Source organism: Octodon degus, unplaced genomic scaffold (assembly GCF_000260255.1).
Source record: "Octodon degus isolate 3935 unplaced genomic scaffold, OctDeg1.0 scaffold00098, whole genome shotgun sequence".
NCBI lineage: Eukaryota > Metazoa > Chordata > Mammalia > Rodentia > Octodontidae > Octodon > Octodon degus.
Window position 1 is genome coordinate 7,948,990 of NW_004524674.1, and position 15,916 is coordinate 7,964,905.

General features: G+C 43.5%; 1 protein-coding gene across 6 annotated transcripts in view; it reads left to right on the top strand.

Annotated features, from left to right (window-relative positions):
- Window positions 1-14,530: 14,530 nt before the first annotated feature.
- Window positions 14,531-15,916, top strand: part of Tnc (tenascin C) — a 91,868-nt gene continuing 90,482 nt past the window's right edge. For all 6 annotated transcript variants that reach the window (XM_004638464.3, XM_023723281.1, XM_023723284.1 and 3 more), the window contains exon 1: window positions 14,531-14,736. The gene's annotated coding sequence lies outside the window, so the exon portion shown is untranslated. The remainder of the gene's footprint in view (window positions 14,737-15,916) is intronic.

Here is a 15,916-nt window from a genome sequence, read left to right on the forward strand (position 1 = left end):
TACTTAATACTTATCAGTTCTCACGATAAACATACATAATACGCAGGCATAAATATCCAGTTCCCACTCTCAATGAAAATATCAATATCCTTTCGGATATTTTCCTTTCTCGGCCTCCTTCCTTTTGATAGATGAAACTGTACAGCAAGCTGCTCTGCTTGCTGCTCTGGAGTGAGTGCGGATCCCAGAGGGGAAGTACTTGCCTAGAGCACACCAGGCCAGCCACTGGGTCTCTCCGAGCCAGAGCTGCTGTCCATGTAATCTGATCTGGCTGCAGAGAATGTGACTAAGTGAAACCCCATCTGTCAGGAGGTTTGCATGGGTTCCCAGGAGGGACCTGAGCAGGATATGAGGCGGCGGTGGTGGTGAGGTGAGGGGTCTGCACGGAAATGGTGAGATTCCCCACGCATAAAGTGTCTCACCACAGTCAGCGTGGGTCTCCCCCAGCATTACATCATCCTGGCACTCACTGCTCCTCTTGTGGGTGGAGGCCTTAGAGTGTGCCTGTGTATGTGTGTGGTGTGCATATGTGTGTGCATTTGTGCGTATGTGTGCATGCATGCACCAGTGTGTATTGATGGTAGGTACAAGCAAGAGCTTGTTTTAACAATGTTGACCTTTTCAGCTGGGTAACTTTTGTGGAAGGAGATGGCCCGTGCATCACAGGTTGGAAGCTGGTCTCCATCCAGGGGATGCCAGTAACACCTCAGCCCAACACCAGTTATGATAAAACCTCTCAAGTCATTTCTGAATGCCCCCTTAAACCACTGCTACAAAAAAAAAAATCAGAGAGGATATTAAGTTTGATACCCTTCTACTAAAGGCAGAGAAAAGAATTCAGGACAAAATAAATTATAGTGAGTCTTCAAGTCCTTCCTTTTGATTCATGAAACAGCAAGCCAGCCAGCTTTGTTGAATTTTATAAATGATTTAGAAGCCAAGAAAGGGAGCTTCCTTTCATGGTTCAGATGATCCCTGTTAAGGGAAGGAAAAAGCCTAAACTTGGTAATAATTACCAACTATCTAGCACTGTGGCACTAAGTACTTCTCTGTGAACTCCTCACCAGAGTCCCCCAAGTGGGGGTTCTCCTCTTTGTTTCTTTGATGAAGATTCTGGGCCCAGGCGAGGCAAATAGCCTTGCCTAGAGACGCAGCTAGTAAGGAACTAAACTTGGATTTGAAACCAGATATGTATGACTTAATGGTACAGAGTCGTTTGGTGCTCTTAATCTGTTACTTTGATGTCTGCATCCAACACCATAAAAGTTTCATGGTCTATGATTTAAGCCAAAGCGTATGTAATAGGAACTTCTGCCTCTAGCATCATCCTAAACTGAAATGGGTGAATTTGAGTGGAAAAATCAGACTTTCCATGTCTTTACCTAATCAAGACTAAGCCACACTGATAAATCACCATGAGATAGTAAACAATCAACCCCTAAGTGGGTGGCACGTCATCGTAGTAAAAGTAAATAACATGCTAAATAGAAAAAACATTTTAATCATTTTTCCCTACTAAGTGAAACTGTTCCTGAGTGGGGTGACCCATGTGTTACGAGGTTATCTTCATGGACATGAGGTGCAGAACATAGAGCCAACATTAGCTAGCTCAGGATTCAAATCCCAGTTCTAACACCAACTGCATGACTCTGGGAAAAGGATTGACAGTTAAGAGCCTCCGTTAACTCCTTCGCAGAGTGCAGGTTGAAATACTTGTCAGGATTAATGGGATTAGCTAACACGAAGCAGTAGGAACTGAGCAGAATATCTCATAGCAGCTGGCCTTTACCTTCATTGCACTCATCAATGTTTGTAATTATATGCTTATTTGCATACTTAGCTGCCCCACCTGTGAGTCCTAGGGTCCATGTGCATGAGACCTAGTTGCTTTTATTCCAGCACTTCATATGGTACATGGCAGTTAGTAAGCACTAATTCAAAATAGTACTAAAAATAAGAAACATTGATATTCTCTCTTCCTGTTCTTCCCCCAGTAAGATGATTTTCCAGACACTGGAAATAAATAATGGGAAGAGTGGACCTCCTGTGCCTCTGTGTTCCTAGCCCAGCTTCTTCTGATGTGTTTCACTTCAGTATCTATCACAGTGTTTTGTAACTACTGTTCCTGACTTCTCCAGGGCTAGACCTGTCACCTTTCACTCCCTATGACATAGTCTCATTGTTCGTATCTAAGGTGAAATACATCTGAGTGCAAAAATTTATAAATGATACACTGATCACTTAAGGAGCATCTGTCCACTGAATTGGAACTCAAATAAAATTAACTTTCTGCTATCTCACAACTAATAAATTCTAGACTTTGACAACTCTAACAGCTGCCAACTCAGCCCATACAACATCAAACAGCCATGAACAAAAGATTGGTTTGTTATATTTGTTGCTGCAGAACAATATAGACAATCAATAATTCTGTATTAAATTAAATAGGCTACTTTTACAAAGAAAATTGTGGTTCATGTTTTGCATATTAAAGTAAGTACCTCAAATGGTGTTAGATTCAACCATTCACACATAAAACAAATTTCTATAGCACTTTTATTATAAACCAGCCCTTTACTCAATATGCTGGTTAAATCTTTACAAGTTTTTCAAGGTGGCTGGAACGATTTTGGCATTGGATAATCCTCTAGGTTACCAAAAAGAAACACCAGGAGTTCTTATTGGATTTCTTGACAGCAGACAGTAATAAAGAGTTTGAGAGTCTTGTAGTCAAACTCTTTATCCTCTGGTCTCAGCAACTCTAGAGAAAGACGCACAAAGGGAATAGTTAAACCAAGCCACACAAACTTCCTGGCTAGAGTTTAGCATCTGCAATGGGGTGCTTAAGCATTGGGAATCTATGTGATCCGTGTCTCATCACTCCAACCACCAGGCAACGTCCCTGAAAGCAGGACACGTTATTACTGTTCTTCCTGAGAAGGAAGGAGAAAGTAGTATTTTTTTTTTCAGTTGGGCTTAAACTAGAAATTTTATATATGTAGTCTTGTAGTGGGTACATGACAGGATTTGAGGGTAAGTTATTTTTCATTTCTTTATTTTTCTCAACTATGTCTTTTTCTCTATATTCTTGCATAAGTAATGATAGAACATTCAATCTCAACTCTGCTGTAAGGAGTTTCCCCTTGCCTACCTATTTATTTAGGGACCAGGGCCTTCTAAAACCAATCACATTTAGAGACCAGTTGCATGTCTCATTCCCTGACAGCCTTGGCAAATACCCTCATTGTCTGTGACTGTACCCCTAGAACTCAGTAGCCCTATTTCTTCCATAGCCATTTATGATGCTATCCTTGGGCAAGGCCTGGGAACTCCCTAGAGCCACACTGTCTTCAGGGACCCTATGCTCATGGCCAACTGTGCTCTCTTCACTCCCTGGGGCACTGCATTGGAAGGAATTTATCCCATTTTATTGCAAAACCTACAATTCTTCACATACAGATACTGGATTGCAGCTGAGTTGAGTTTATTTCACCCAAAGTTTGAAATGTTACAATGTGATCTTCAGAGACCACATTTGGGCCTTTCTAATACCCTGCAATAGATAACTGTCATGATTCTTACAATCTTACACGTACTCACTATATTAACGGGATTCAAATTCAGCACTGTTTTTATGTTAGAAAAAGTAATTCTTTGCTGTGAGAAACCATTCTGTGCATTGCAGATTGTTAGCAGAGCACGTTGCCTCTGCCCACTGTATGGCCGTAGCAACCCCCAAGTCACGAGTGCTGAATTTTTCCAGACTTTGCCAAATGTCTCCCGAAGTGCTATTCTCCACTCTTACTTGAGAAAGACTGCCCTTGAAGGGACTGCCTCTGCCGTGTGTGCAGCTGTGTCCCAGTGTCCCAAGGGTACAGTCCGTGCACCCATTGTCAGTGTGGGGCAATGAAGAAGCAACTGGGTGACTAAATGAGTCCTCCATGCGCTCTTCTTGCTTTCTCGCCAGTTTTTTATCTCTCAATAGAGAAGCCAAACAGGCAAAACATCTTCAAGAAAACATAAAGAAGAGGATCTTCCACAAGATGAAAACGATCTTAGTCCCTATCATCATCTGACACCCACTAGCTGCTCTTGGTCGGGTACCTTCTCTTTGCTTTGTCTCTGATCAGGGATAATAATGTCTACCACAGAGTTGTTATGAGGATTAGGAGAGGTCAGTAAGTTCTAGAAGTGTCAGCGAGCATGTACTAAATGATCAGAAACTCTTAGAAATCAAGCCAGCTGTGGTAGTGCACACCTGTAATTCCAACATTCTTGGAGATTGAAGCAGGAGAGTTGCAAGATTGAGCCCAGCCTGCGCAACTAAGTGATTTAATGAGACCCTGTCTCAAGATAAAAACAAAGAATTGGAGATGTAATTCAGTGCAAAAGGCATGGGTTTAATGTCCAATACCACACAAAAATCTATAATTTGGGGCTCTCCTGTGGCAAAAGTGACAGAGTGAAGCTCTTTTTAAAGAGCCTTTTATGGAGCAAACATACACTAGCGCACTAACCCCACTAACACTCTAGCCCAGGTGTGGACCCAAAGACCTCCCGTGCCTTTTACTTTGCTCCCTCCTCATCTCTCTGGCTGTCTAGGGCCTGAATCTTTACTCTTACAGTTAATATCAGCTTGTGATATCACTTTGATAAGTTGGGTATTGTATTAGTCAGCTTCACATCACTATAACTAAATAGTTGACTCAGGCTATTTATGAAGTACAGACAGGTCTATTTTTCTCATGGATCTGGAGGGTCAGGTCCTAGATCAGACAACTTGGAACTCTGGCAAGACCACTATGTATCACATCAGAAGTACATGAAACTAGAATAAGAGAACAGGGTCACATGATCTTTTCTGAAAGCACAACCCCTAACGACTAAGGATGACCTGTAAGACTCCACCTCTCAAATGTCCATAGTACCTGACAAAATTGCCACCATGAAGACTATACCTGCACATTTGAACCTTTGATCCATACCCACTCAAACTATAAACAATGTCTTCTCACTCGACCTAGTTCTACACGAAGCATCATATCAATGAGGTACATACAGGTGTGTCAGGGGAAGTTAATCAGCCTACCATGGCTCTCAAACTACAGAGTCTGGGCTATCTCATTGGCCTTCATGATGACCCTTCCTCATACCAGCTGACTTGGCATTCCACTGCAAAGGTGACAGTGGAGAACATCTTCTTAAATTTAACCAAGGTCCAGCCTAGAGCTTATTTATCTCTGAAGCATTGGCAATAAAGCTTGAAGTTTAACCATATAAAAGTGTCATTCATGTGAACCAAATAAGGTTGAAGACAGTCAGTTTCACATGGGTTGCTGTTTAGATGAACTGTCAAATAAGATTGCAACTTGCTGAAGAATCAAATACTTCAAGAGCAACCATTTGCTACTGACTTCAACTCTTTCAGCCAGGCTCTTGGAGGATTTCTTCTTGGCAATGGTTCACTATTTATCTCAGCCCCTAGAGGAATCAACTTCAAAGCACGTCCCTTTCAGTCAGTCTTCTATCATGCAGCTGTCCCACTGATTCATCCTGGCCCCCAACCCCACCCGTCCATGGGGATTTTCAAGACAGCGCTGTGATTTCCTTATAAAGTATTTCCACGAGGGAATCTTCTCTCATTTGCCTTAAGCAATGAGTCATCCATCCATATGCACTGGCGAGCACTCCTCCTATACCATTAATCTGCAAGTCAAGTTCAATCTTAGCCTGGACAGGTGGCGTTGCAAAGAATTCAGAAAGTCTTTGAACTTCACCAACAGAAACTGTTCTCCAAACAGGGTCTGAAACACTTGCTTCATGTTTATGAAGGAGCAGCTTCAGTCCCCAGAGAGCCCAGCCACATCTGATGAGATCATTGGGCACAGTGGAGGTGGAGAGAAGAGAAGGGAAGAGACCAGATCCAGGCCCTGCTCACAGAAGTGCTGGGGAGTCAAAAGGTTGCCTTGCATCTGTCCACTTACTCTCGTAGAATGCTTGTATGTCTTGATCAAGTACAGAAGTGCTACTAAAGATTAATGGGAGCAGGTTTTCTCATGCACTTCACATATCTTGGTCATTTTTATCCCGTTACCCTCCCCTCCCTTTCTTCCCCAGAAGCAGCCTGATCTATGGGAAGAATGTTTTAAGCAGTCAACTCATCCAGTTCGTGCAGGTCTTACAGGAATCCAGACAAGATCCTTCCCCCATATGGAGTTTTTTCTTATGAGTGATCAGTCTTCGGTGTCAGTTTCAGTTTTACTACACTCCACGGCATGTGAATAAGGCAAGCAAAGGCCTTGAACCTGGCTTTCTTATCTCCAGTTTGAGCAAGGTGACCCTTTATCTCTTTTCCGCTTGAATATGTATGTAGTGGGGGAATGCTCAGAGTTATAGATGAGCAGCTACCCACATGCGTCTGACATTAGCAGGGTCAGGCTGACCCTGGGGTGATAAGGATGAAATGTATAGGTCCAGACTTGTCCCTGTGGGCCAAAAATCACTCAACACTGCAAAACTTCCGTATCAACAGCACTGCTGGGCTCATGGGGAAGACTACAACTCCCTCCAATTTCTGTTTCCTTCCCTGTCCTCCAGCCCAAACCTAAAAAGTCATCTTAAAGGTCTTGCAAAAAACAGATACTCGGAAGCCAGATGTGGTGAAGCACACCTGTATTCCCAGCACTTGGAAGGCTTAGGCAGAAGATTCCTTGCAAATTTGAGACCAGCCTGAGCTACACGGTGAGCTTAAGGCCAGCCTGAACTGCATAATGAGACCCTGTGTCAAAAAAAAAAAAAAAAAAAAAAAAAGCTACTTGGAAATCTAGAGATATATATTTATACAATGAAATTAAATGTCTATGAAAATGTGCTGTCAATTTTCAGAGGATATTAGTACGAATTCTTCTAGGCAAGCTCTCAGAGCAACATGAAATATTACCTTCTGGAAAGCCATGTCATGCTTAAGACATAGATATCATCCTAGAGTCACTGTCTTTGGATTAGCTCTCTATTGCTGTTCTAACAAATAACTATAAAGTTGATAACTTAAACAATACCAATTTATTCTCCTGATGTTCTGAAGACCAGAAATCTGAATCAAGCTTTTATATGTTCAAAATCTAGATGTCACCAGGGTTGCTCTTTCTAAAGGTTACAGAGAAAAATAAGCCCCTTGAGCTTTTACTTTCTGGTAACCACTAGCGTTCTCTGGCTGGTGGCCACATCCCTCCCCTGTGTTTCCTGGTCACACTGACTCCCCTGTTGTCATTTCTCTTCCTTCCTCTGATGAGAACAACTGCAATTACAACAAAGATAATTTATCCATCCTAAAATTCTTACCTTAGCCTCGATGACAAAGTCCCTTTTGCCACGCAAAGAGGAGGGAAAAAGTAACATTTATAGATGCCATGGATTGGGATACAGATTCTTTGGAGGATCACTATTCAGTCTCCCAGGCTCTCCTATCAATTCTACAAAGTGATTATTCCCCCTCCATTTTCTCAGATAAGGACTTCAGAGAAGGCTCAGAGAAGTGAGAGAATCTTAAAAGGGCCATGCACTAATAAATGGCAGAGCTAAGTTTGAACCAAAGAATGTCTCATCTCACATCATGAACTTCTCAAAATAGTATAAAATGATAACCCACATAACCAGTAAAAACAGAACTCTGCACCAATGGTTCTTGTAGCAGAAATCAGAGCCCAGGAATTCTCACGTGGAGACTTCTGTAAAACCGCATAAAGGCAACACGACTTTGATGGAGTCTGTTCATTTCTTCTTATCTGCATTTCTTCACTTATAATACAGAAGCAGACCATTAAAGAACTGAGGATACGTAATGCCAATAGTGGAAATCTAAGCTGTGTGTATTTGCCACAGCTCCTCCTACTGGATGGCTGGAGAGTGGTATCTAAGTCCATTTACTGTTGCATAACAGTACCTCAGCCTTTGTACTTTATGAAGGAAAGAGACTTATTTTTAGCATGGTTCTAGAGTCTGGGCAGGCACTGGCACATTAATAGCTTATTGTGAGGGCCTCCCCATATGGCAGAAAGACAACAGGGCCAGAAGATATACACAGAAAAAAGTGGCTGAGCTGCCAAAGTATCTGACAAATGCTCATAAGAAAGGCATCAACCCATCCACGAGGTCTTCATCCTCACAAGCCAAACATCTGCTTTAAGCTCCACCTTCCTACATCACCTTCATGAGAATCCAATTTCAACGTGAATTTAGAAGTTAGAAACTATACTCAAACCATAGCAGTTGGAGAATAAAAAAAGCAAGGATTATTTTCTGACAACATAGGATCAGCCCGGCTATGGTCCAAGGCGCACAGTGATTAAAACACCACTGACTCCAGTTCATCCACCTCCAGCCCATGAAGCAAATAATACCACCCAGTGAGAGTGGATAAAGGGCAATATTTTCACCTTAGTAACATAATGTGCAGACGCTTATAAAACAAGGAAGACGGGAGGCTTTCTTCAAAGTGCCATTGAGTGAACGCACAGATGTAGCTCCACTTTTCAAAGAAAGAAAGAAATACTGAACATGCCTATGAGAAAACATTCATTTTATTTATTTATTTACTTACTTACTTATTTATTTATTTATTTATTTTCATACAAGGTCTCACTACCCAGCTCAGACTCGTAGCTATCCTCCTGTCTCAGACTACCTCGTGCCAGGATTATGGGCATGCACCACCATGCCTGGTTCTGAGAAAACATTCATTTTAACTCTCTCTCCACTCTGAGAGAGAGAGAGAGAGAGAGAGAGAGAGAGAGAGAGAGAGAGAGAGAGAGCGCTATATGTTTATATTAAGAATGAGGGAAAACTGATGACAGATGGAAGAGTAAATGGAATGACTACTACTGTGTGACCAATCTGAAATCTCCTGCTCCATCAGAAAGGATATATATATATGATCATTACAACTCATAATACACATAATTATTTTTAATATCCATAGTCACTCGGGATGCTCCATCTGAAGCCAGAAAAGTAACCTTTGCTTTGGGGCTTTGGGGCAACTGTTAAATTAAGACAGGAGAAAGCATCCCCAAAACAGTTATAAAATTGGAGCTGGAGTCGTCCTGGTGGCTTTGGGTTGTCTCTGTTACGTATTATTCAGGTACACTGGACATGTTTTTGGTACACTGCTTTGTACCTTCCAATCTCCCAAACAGGCTCATTGTGATGATAATGTAATTTAATACATGTAAACTGCTTAAGTTGTGCCCAGGCTACAGGAACTAGTGTATACATATGAGTCACTGTTAATTTTTATTGTCCACAAAGGAATCTAAAAGAGAGAGAGAGAGAGAGAGAGAGAGAGAGAGAGAGAGAGAGAGAGAGAGAAATAAAAGAAAAAATGACAAATTGTACTTTCTCAGAAGTGGCCTACGCAGCTGTGAAAAATCAAGAAATTCAGTCTACACAGATCTCAAAGCAGCGCCTTCCCCTTCTGACCTGTACAAAGCCCCAAATGGCTTGACTCACTCATACTCATCACCACAGCCTGGGCTCAGACCAGTAAACATGACCAAACCTGCTTCTCCAGCCGGCAGGAGAAAGCATCTCTGTTTCTTCAGCCTCTAGCTAAGTCAGTCTTCAAGGCAGTGCCAGCTGATTTCAGCTCTCTCCTCTCTGCTAATCCCTGCAGCTTCCAGAAATGTTCCGCGTAAAGGCTGGGACTGGTGGCTTCTCAGCACAACTTAGCTATGCAAAGTGTGAGTTTTCTATGGAGACGTATTGAGGGTCAAGGAGACCTCACTCAACATCGAGAAGGTCTAGGTAGGTCATCTGTTTGCAGAGAACTTCCTCTTCCACTCTCATGCATGGTCTTCACCCCAACTCTGGGAGGTACTCAAGGTATGGCTTTCTATCCTAGACTCACAAAAGACTAAACTGAGTTTCAGAGTGGAAACATTTTCTCAAGATAATTCACCCTGTAAGTATGTGAGCCAAATGGAACCCAAGAACACTTGTGCCAACGTTATGCCTGTACTGCCTTCTCCCTCATGCAGACAACTAGCTAGCCTGCCAGTCTTTCCATGGGAGCATGATCTGAAGTGTTCACGCTTCTGTCATGGTACAGTCTTGGCCCTCAATGTCTCCCATACCAATATCAAAGGACTGTCATCTGATTTCAAGAATCTTTTTATTGTTTACCTCCCAAATCTACTATAGGTCATATGCTTTTCTATAGGCTGTGATATGCATGAATGATACTCACAATAATGAACAAATAGCATGGCATAGACATCAGCCATACATTGGAGCTAGCTATAAACAGATCTGCCAATAAGCAGGTAACAGGGTACTGTATCTGTCCTTGGATGTCTATGGTCTAGTAGGACAAACAACAGGGGAAATACTGTGCGCAGTGTACTCAAAACGAAGACTTGGAATGTGGACAAGCATGGCAAGGGGCCCTTTTCTCTGGTTGATGGTCCTGAAAACTTTCTTGGCAGCAATGCCATGAAGTCAGTCTTGATAAAACGGTAATTTGTCAGGTTGATAAGGTAGTGCTCATCCTAGGTAATGGAATTTTCACAGGTTCGCAGACTTCTAATTTATTTCTTTGAGTGTTTAATGCAAAAATTTGGAACTTCTAAGATCCTTAGAAACTGGCCCTTTGGGTTGGGCAGGATGGTACATCACTGTAATCCCAGCAGGCAGAAAACGGAGGCAAGAGGACTGCAAGTCTAAAGTCTGGATAGACTGTATAGCAAGTTCATCTTGAACTAAGTAGCAAGAGCCACTCAAAAACTTGAGTAGTGCTTGACATCTAGCATAGAGAGGGCCAGAGAGCTGAGGGATTTGCCTAAAGTCATGTAGTAAGTTGCTGTGATACCAGGACTTGAACCTATTCTCAGCCTAATTCCTTTCTACTCTGTTATGCTGGCCAAATAATTGAATATCCTGGCTGATGAGTCAGCTGACCTACCTTATTCTCTCTGGTAAGGAAGCTCCCTTCTGCCCCACTTCTCCTTCATTGAAATCATTTTGCCCTCTGTTGTCCACAGAAAAGGTAGAAGAGATAGAAAAGAAGAGCATTCCACAAAGACCTGCAGACAGTTTGAGAAGCCCTGACTCTGAGCCAACATGTTTAGCAGAATGACTGATGTGTTAGATCTGAGCTCCTCCAGTGCTCTGGGAGAGATTTCTGGAAGCTACAGAACACCTAGGACTTTGGATGGGTGTTTTCATGTGAGGTGAGTCCCAGGAAAAGGAAGAGGTAGGAGTCCTAGAGGCGGGCATAATCAGAGTGGGCAGGGGCAGTGCTGAGGGGAAGTGGACATCCAGCTTCCTCTGAAAGGACAGTCTCAGTTATCTCTACTCAATGCCTGGTCTGTCTGGACAACAGTGTATAACATTTAATAGAGCTTTCAGGAAATGAGAATGATTTCACCTGACATAACCTCCACTTTCTCTCTGGCCTCCAAACCATAACTGCCACCAGCGCCTCATGAATAAGAACTGCAAACATGAAACAATAAAATCAATCCTTGGCTGGGAGCTCTATGCAGAGGTGGTGTTTGCAAGCATTCATTCTGCCCTCTCACGTGGAAAACAAGTGCTTACGGGACTGGAAAGGATACAACTGTGCTAGAGGCACACCCCGAAATGTGTGGCACCCTCTGCTAAGCAAGATGATAACTGGTTACTGATTTCCACCAACATCTTTTGTTCTGCTGTCTTCTTGGAATCCATTGTTCAGTTCTGCCTGTGATGACCACCTGTATCACAGTAGCCATAGTGGCCTAGGATAAGTCACTTCTCTGTGGCCCGTTTCCTCATCTGTGCAGAGAATGTGTTGGGTATGATAATCCAGGTTCCTCCTCAAGTTATATGGGTGCAACAGGAAAAATCTAATTCTATAGCACAGCACATCAAATATTCCTTTGCACATTATTTCATCCGTTAGACATTTGCTGAGTTTGTACAATGCTCAAGGTTTGGTTTTTAGGCCTAGAAAGAGTAGCTGTGGCCCGACTGCAGAAAAACCTAGAGTCTTAGAGAAAAGTCTAGACATTCACATGCATAATTATGCCTGCAGAAGTGGTGAGTGCCATAAGCTTTAGGAGATGTGTGTGAAGACTTTGCTTCTGGAAAAAACCTAAGAAGCTCTGTGGTGAAGCTGGATCAGAACAGGATGACAGGTTGAAGAGATGGGAGAGTTCTAAGTCACACAGAGCATAAGCAAAGACACAGATACTGGAGAACACATGTTGTGTACAGTTCCATTTGCATATTACAGAGGCAACAAAATAGTCCAGGGATAGAAAATAAATCCTTGAGTACTCCTCACTCAAGCATAAAATCTCATTTCAAGAAAACTTCTTCTACAAATGTCCCCTTCTAAAGATGTAAAAAATAAAGGTAGTCATTCCTTCCTAATGCAATAATAATGTACTTCTTTGATAGCTGTTTAATTAATATGTAGCAATAGTCTTTTTGTCAACCTCACTAGGCCATTTCTGGGCCTAGAGGAACACCTGGCTATAGTGGGTTGTAGCTCTATAGCTGGCTGAACCACTTTCTATCAGCATGTACCAGTGATTATCTACAGAGAGAGGACTGGATAAGGTTCAGGTTGGGGACATTCCCAGAAGAAGGTACAGTGTTATGATGCACTTTTCTAGCATGCTCTCTTGTCTTACTTAAGCATATACTCATAATTATATGTATATATACAGAAGATCATGCATTTGATGTACATAGTTTGTGTGCCATATAACACATACACTGAAGAGTTTATTTGCTAACCCACAAGATGAGTTTGGTAGATTGACTAAAGCCAAGAGGCATGGGACATTTCATTATGGGTTGAAAGAGGCAAACTGGTTCTACTGGACTATGCCTTGGTTAGAACACAGAGTTAAAAATCTTCTAAAACAATCAATATTTAAATCAGCCAAAGTGGTTTAAAAGTTCAAACGCACTTTTCTATAACACGAGTATTTATAAGCTTTCTTGTCATCTGGGAGGGTCAGTTGAGCAGAGATTTCTAGACTCCAGAGTCAGAGCTACCATAAGGAGGACAAAAATTTGTCTTGATTTTTTTTTCAGATGGGGAGACTGGGGCCCTTAACAATAAATACTATGCAAACTATTTATAGCATTAAAAATAGATCATTTTAAAAACCTCTATTATTAGTAGTCAATAAAAGATCAAAGATTGCTTGTAACTATTCTACACAATAAAAATCATTTTCCATATTCCAATATGGCAATGATTTCTGTATAAATGGTGGAGCAATTTAATAAGGATCAAAATATTTTTTAAATAACAGCATACACTTCCTGGACAATAGCACGTCATGGAGACAGGTGTGATTCACGTGTTTCCCACATGGATTCCCTTGGTGAAGTGACATGAGTTCTCTAACCATTAGTTTTTTTCCTCTGTAAAAGGGGGACCCTGGTGCCTATCCTGCTTAGTACTGCAAGGAGGTAATGAAACAGTGTTCAGGAAGTACCCTGTGCAGCACTTAATACAGACTTAAGAAGGGAGGGTTGGCTCAGTGCTGGTTACAGGTTGCCTGGTGCTTTCTTTCCCTGTGTTGTCTCACAGGACAAGTCCAGGAGTCCCTGTAGCAGGAGCAGCTACTTGTGCCTCCTTCCAGTGGCCCCACACGCCCCAGGGACACTCAGTGCATGCTAACCACCAAACCAGCTGGTGACTCAGAGCTTGGATACCATCCACAGCAGGCTGGAGAGCAAAGGCACAGCTCCCGGCTCCTGGATTAAGCCATTACTCTTTATTATCACTTTCTTTAAAGAAAAGGTTGCAGTACACCGCCTCAGTACTGAAAGGAACTTGCACGGACCCTTCCCAGGAGATCCAACTGAGAAGGCACCTCAGAGGGGCAGAAACAAGCCGCTCCCTGAGGACTCTGGCTGGGGAAGGGATCCTCCGCAGCGAGTCAGGGCTGGCTCCCACTTAAGGGAGACTGGCCTGCGCTCCCAGCGCCGCATTACCCACCTGCTGAGAATAATCCTGGGTTACCTCTCTGCTGGCCAGAGAAACATGAACCGCCCAAGGCCTTTGACAGCCGTCTCCTCTTTCCAGGAACTGGCTCGCCCCTGTGCTTTCTCCGAGGTGCCACTGAGCAGCTGCTGCCCAGAGCCCCGGCGAGCTCGGCTCGCGTTTCCAGCCTGCTTGGAGTACAGGAGCAAAGCCAGGATCCTGTCCCCTACCCCACCCCACCCCCACCACCACCCCGGGCCTCTGTTTCACAATTAGAAATCCTTTTGGGGAGCAATGCTAAAGTCGCACCTCGCGAACAGCTACTCTGCCTGCTGGAGGGCTGAGGAAGCGGGAATTCCTACTTTCGCCATAAATTGTATGCAAATGAGTTCCTTCCCTGGCCCAGGGCCCAGAGCGGCTGCGTCTCGCATGAGCTAACCCTGTTCCGCTGGGAGGGCTGTTCCTTTAATTCACCAACTGCAAAAGTGGGGAAGGATGTCTGGAGGCGAGGCGTCCCCTTACACAGCAAAGCGCTCGCTATATAAGCCAGCCCAAGCTGGCTGCTCTGGCCACAGCCTGCCTACTGTCACACTCGCTCCCGCGCGCAGACACACGCGCCTGCCTCGGGGCTGCACAAAGACAGTGCGGCCGGCGACGCGGGACAGCGCACGTGGGAACCGCTGCTGTCGCCAGGTACCGCTCTGGGATCCTGTGTGCGCTGGTCCTAGGTCTTTCCCACAAACCAGGGACAGGTAAGTCTCCTCCTCCATCACTAAAATCAGTATGATGTGCTACAATGTACTTGTCAGTCTTCCTGCTACCAGATGGGCTGTGTTTTATTTTTATAGAACTTTGGCTTTTTCTTTTTTTATTGTTGGTGTAAAAGGCTGATAGGTAGATTACAATCCTGTGCGCGCACCTCCACTGTTCCTTCGCTGATTGCCTGCCCTCCTCTGATCCTCTATTTCCTTCTGTTTGTTCTGGCTGTATGAATAGTCACCTTGGAAGGAACTTTTGTGAAGTTTTTGTCTCTACCTTTCTTTAGAATTTTCTTTAATGCCTGTGCCTGGTTGATTCACCTGTGGATATTATTTTGTCTTTGAATGCTGGGGAAGTTTAGTATAAAAGTAGAGTTTTCTCTCTTAGGGATAGGTTAAGAGGAATCTCCTAAAGGACTGTGTGTGGAACACAAAATTCTACATCATCAAAATAGCCCTGGCAATTTATGGAGCTTTGAAGCATGCCTTCATCTGGTTCCCACAATATCCACCCTGTGGGAAAAGATGCTTGGAGGTGGGAGATCAGAGGCAAGTCTAGGGCCAGAGCACTAACAAGTGGAAGTGCTGGGTGCTTTCTTCCACTCTTTCAGGCAGAGGACCCTCAATACATCCTGCTCCCTGCTACTCAGGTAGAACTCACGCATGTTTACATACTTAGAGCCGGCAGTATCTCTCTAGAATCACCTCTCCCCATTCAGGCTCTGGAGAACAATTTTCTCCACTTGTGGGAAACGCTTCTCCTCTGATAGACTTTTGGAAAGCATTTAGGGTTCTCTGCCCCATCAGTAGTAGGAGATAAAGACATCAGGTTTCAAAGCCAGAAGTGACTCCAGTCTTCCCACTACCACCGTACGTATGTTTGAGAGGAAATGTGTCACTTTGGGGGGGCTCAGTTTCTATTTCTCTAAAGCAGGGACAGGAACTTCCATTGCAATGAAGAGAAAATGAGGCTTAAGGAGATTGGCAGCAAGGGTTCCGTAACTGCAAGTTTGGATAATGGTTGCCATTGACAAAAACTGCCATCACCCTGCAAGTTAAAAAAAAAATGCATTGAGCCAGTCTTGGGTTCTTTCTCACGCGTTCCTCGCCCCCCAGCCCAGCTCCTGGCTTATATGTCTCACCCAGCCTGAGAGTGTCTGGCCAGGCTGGCAAG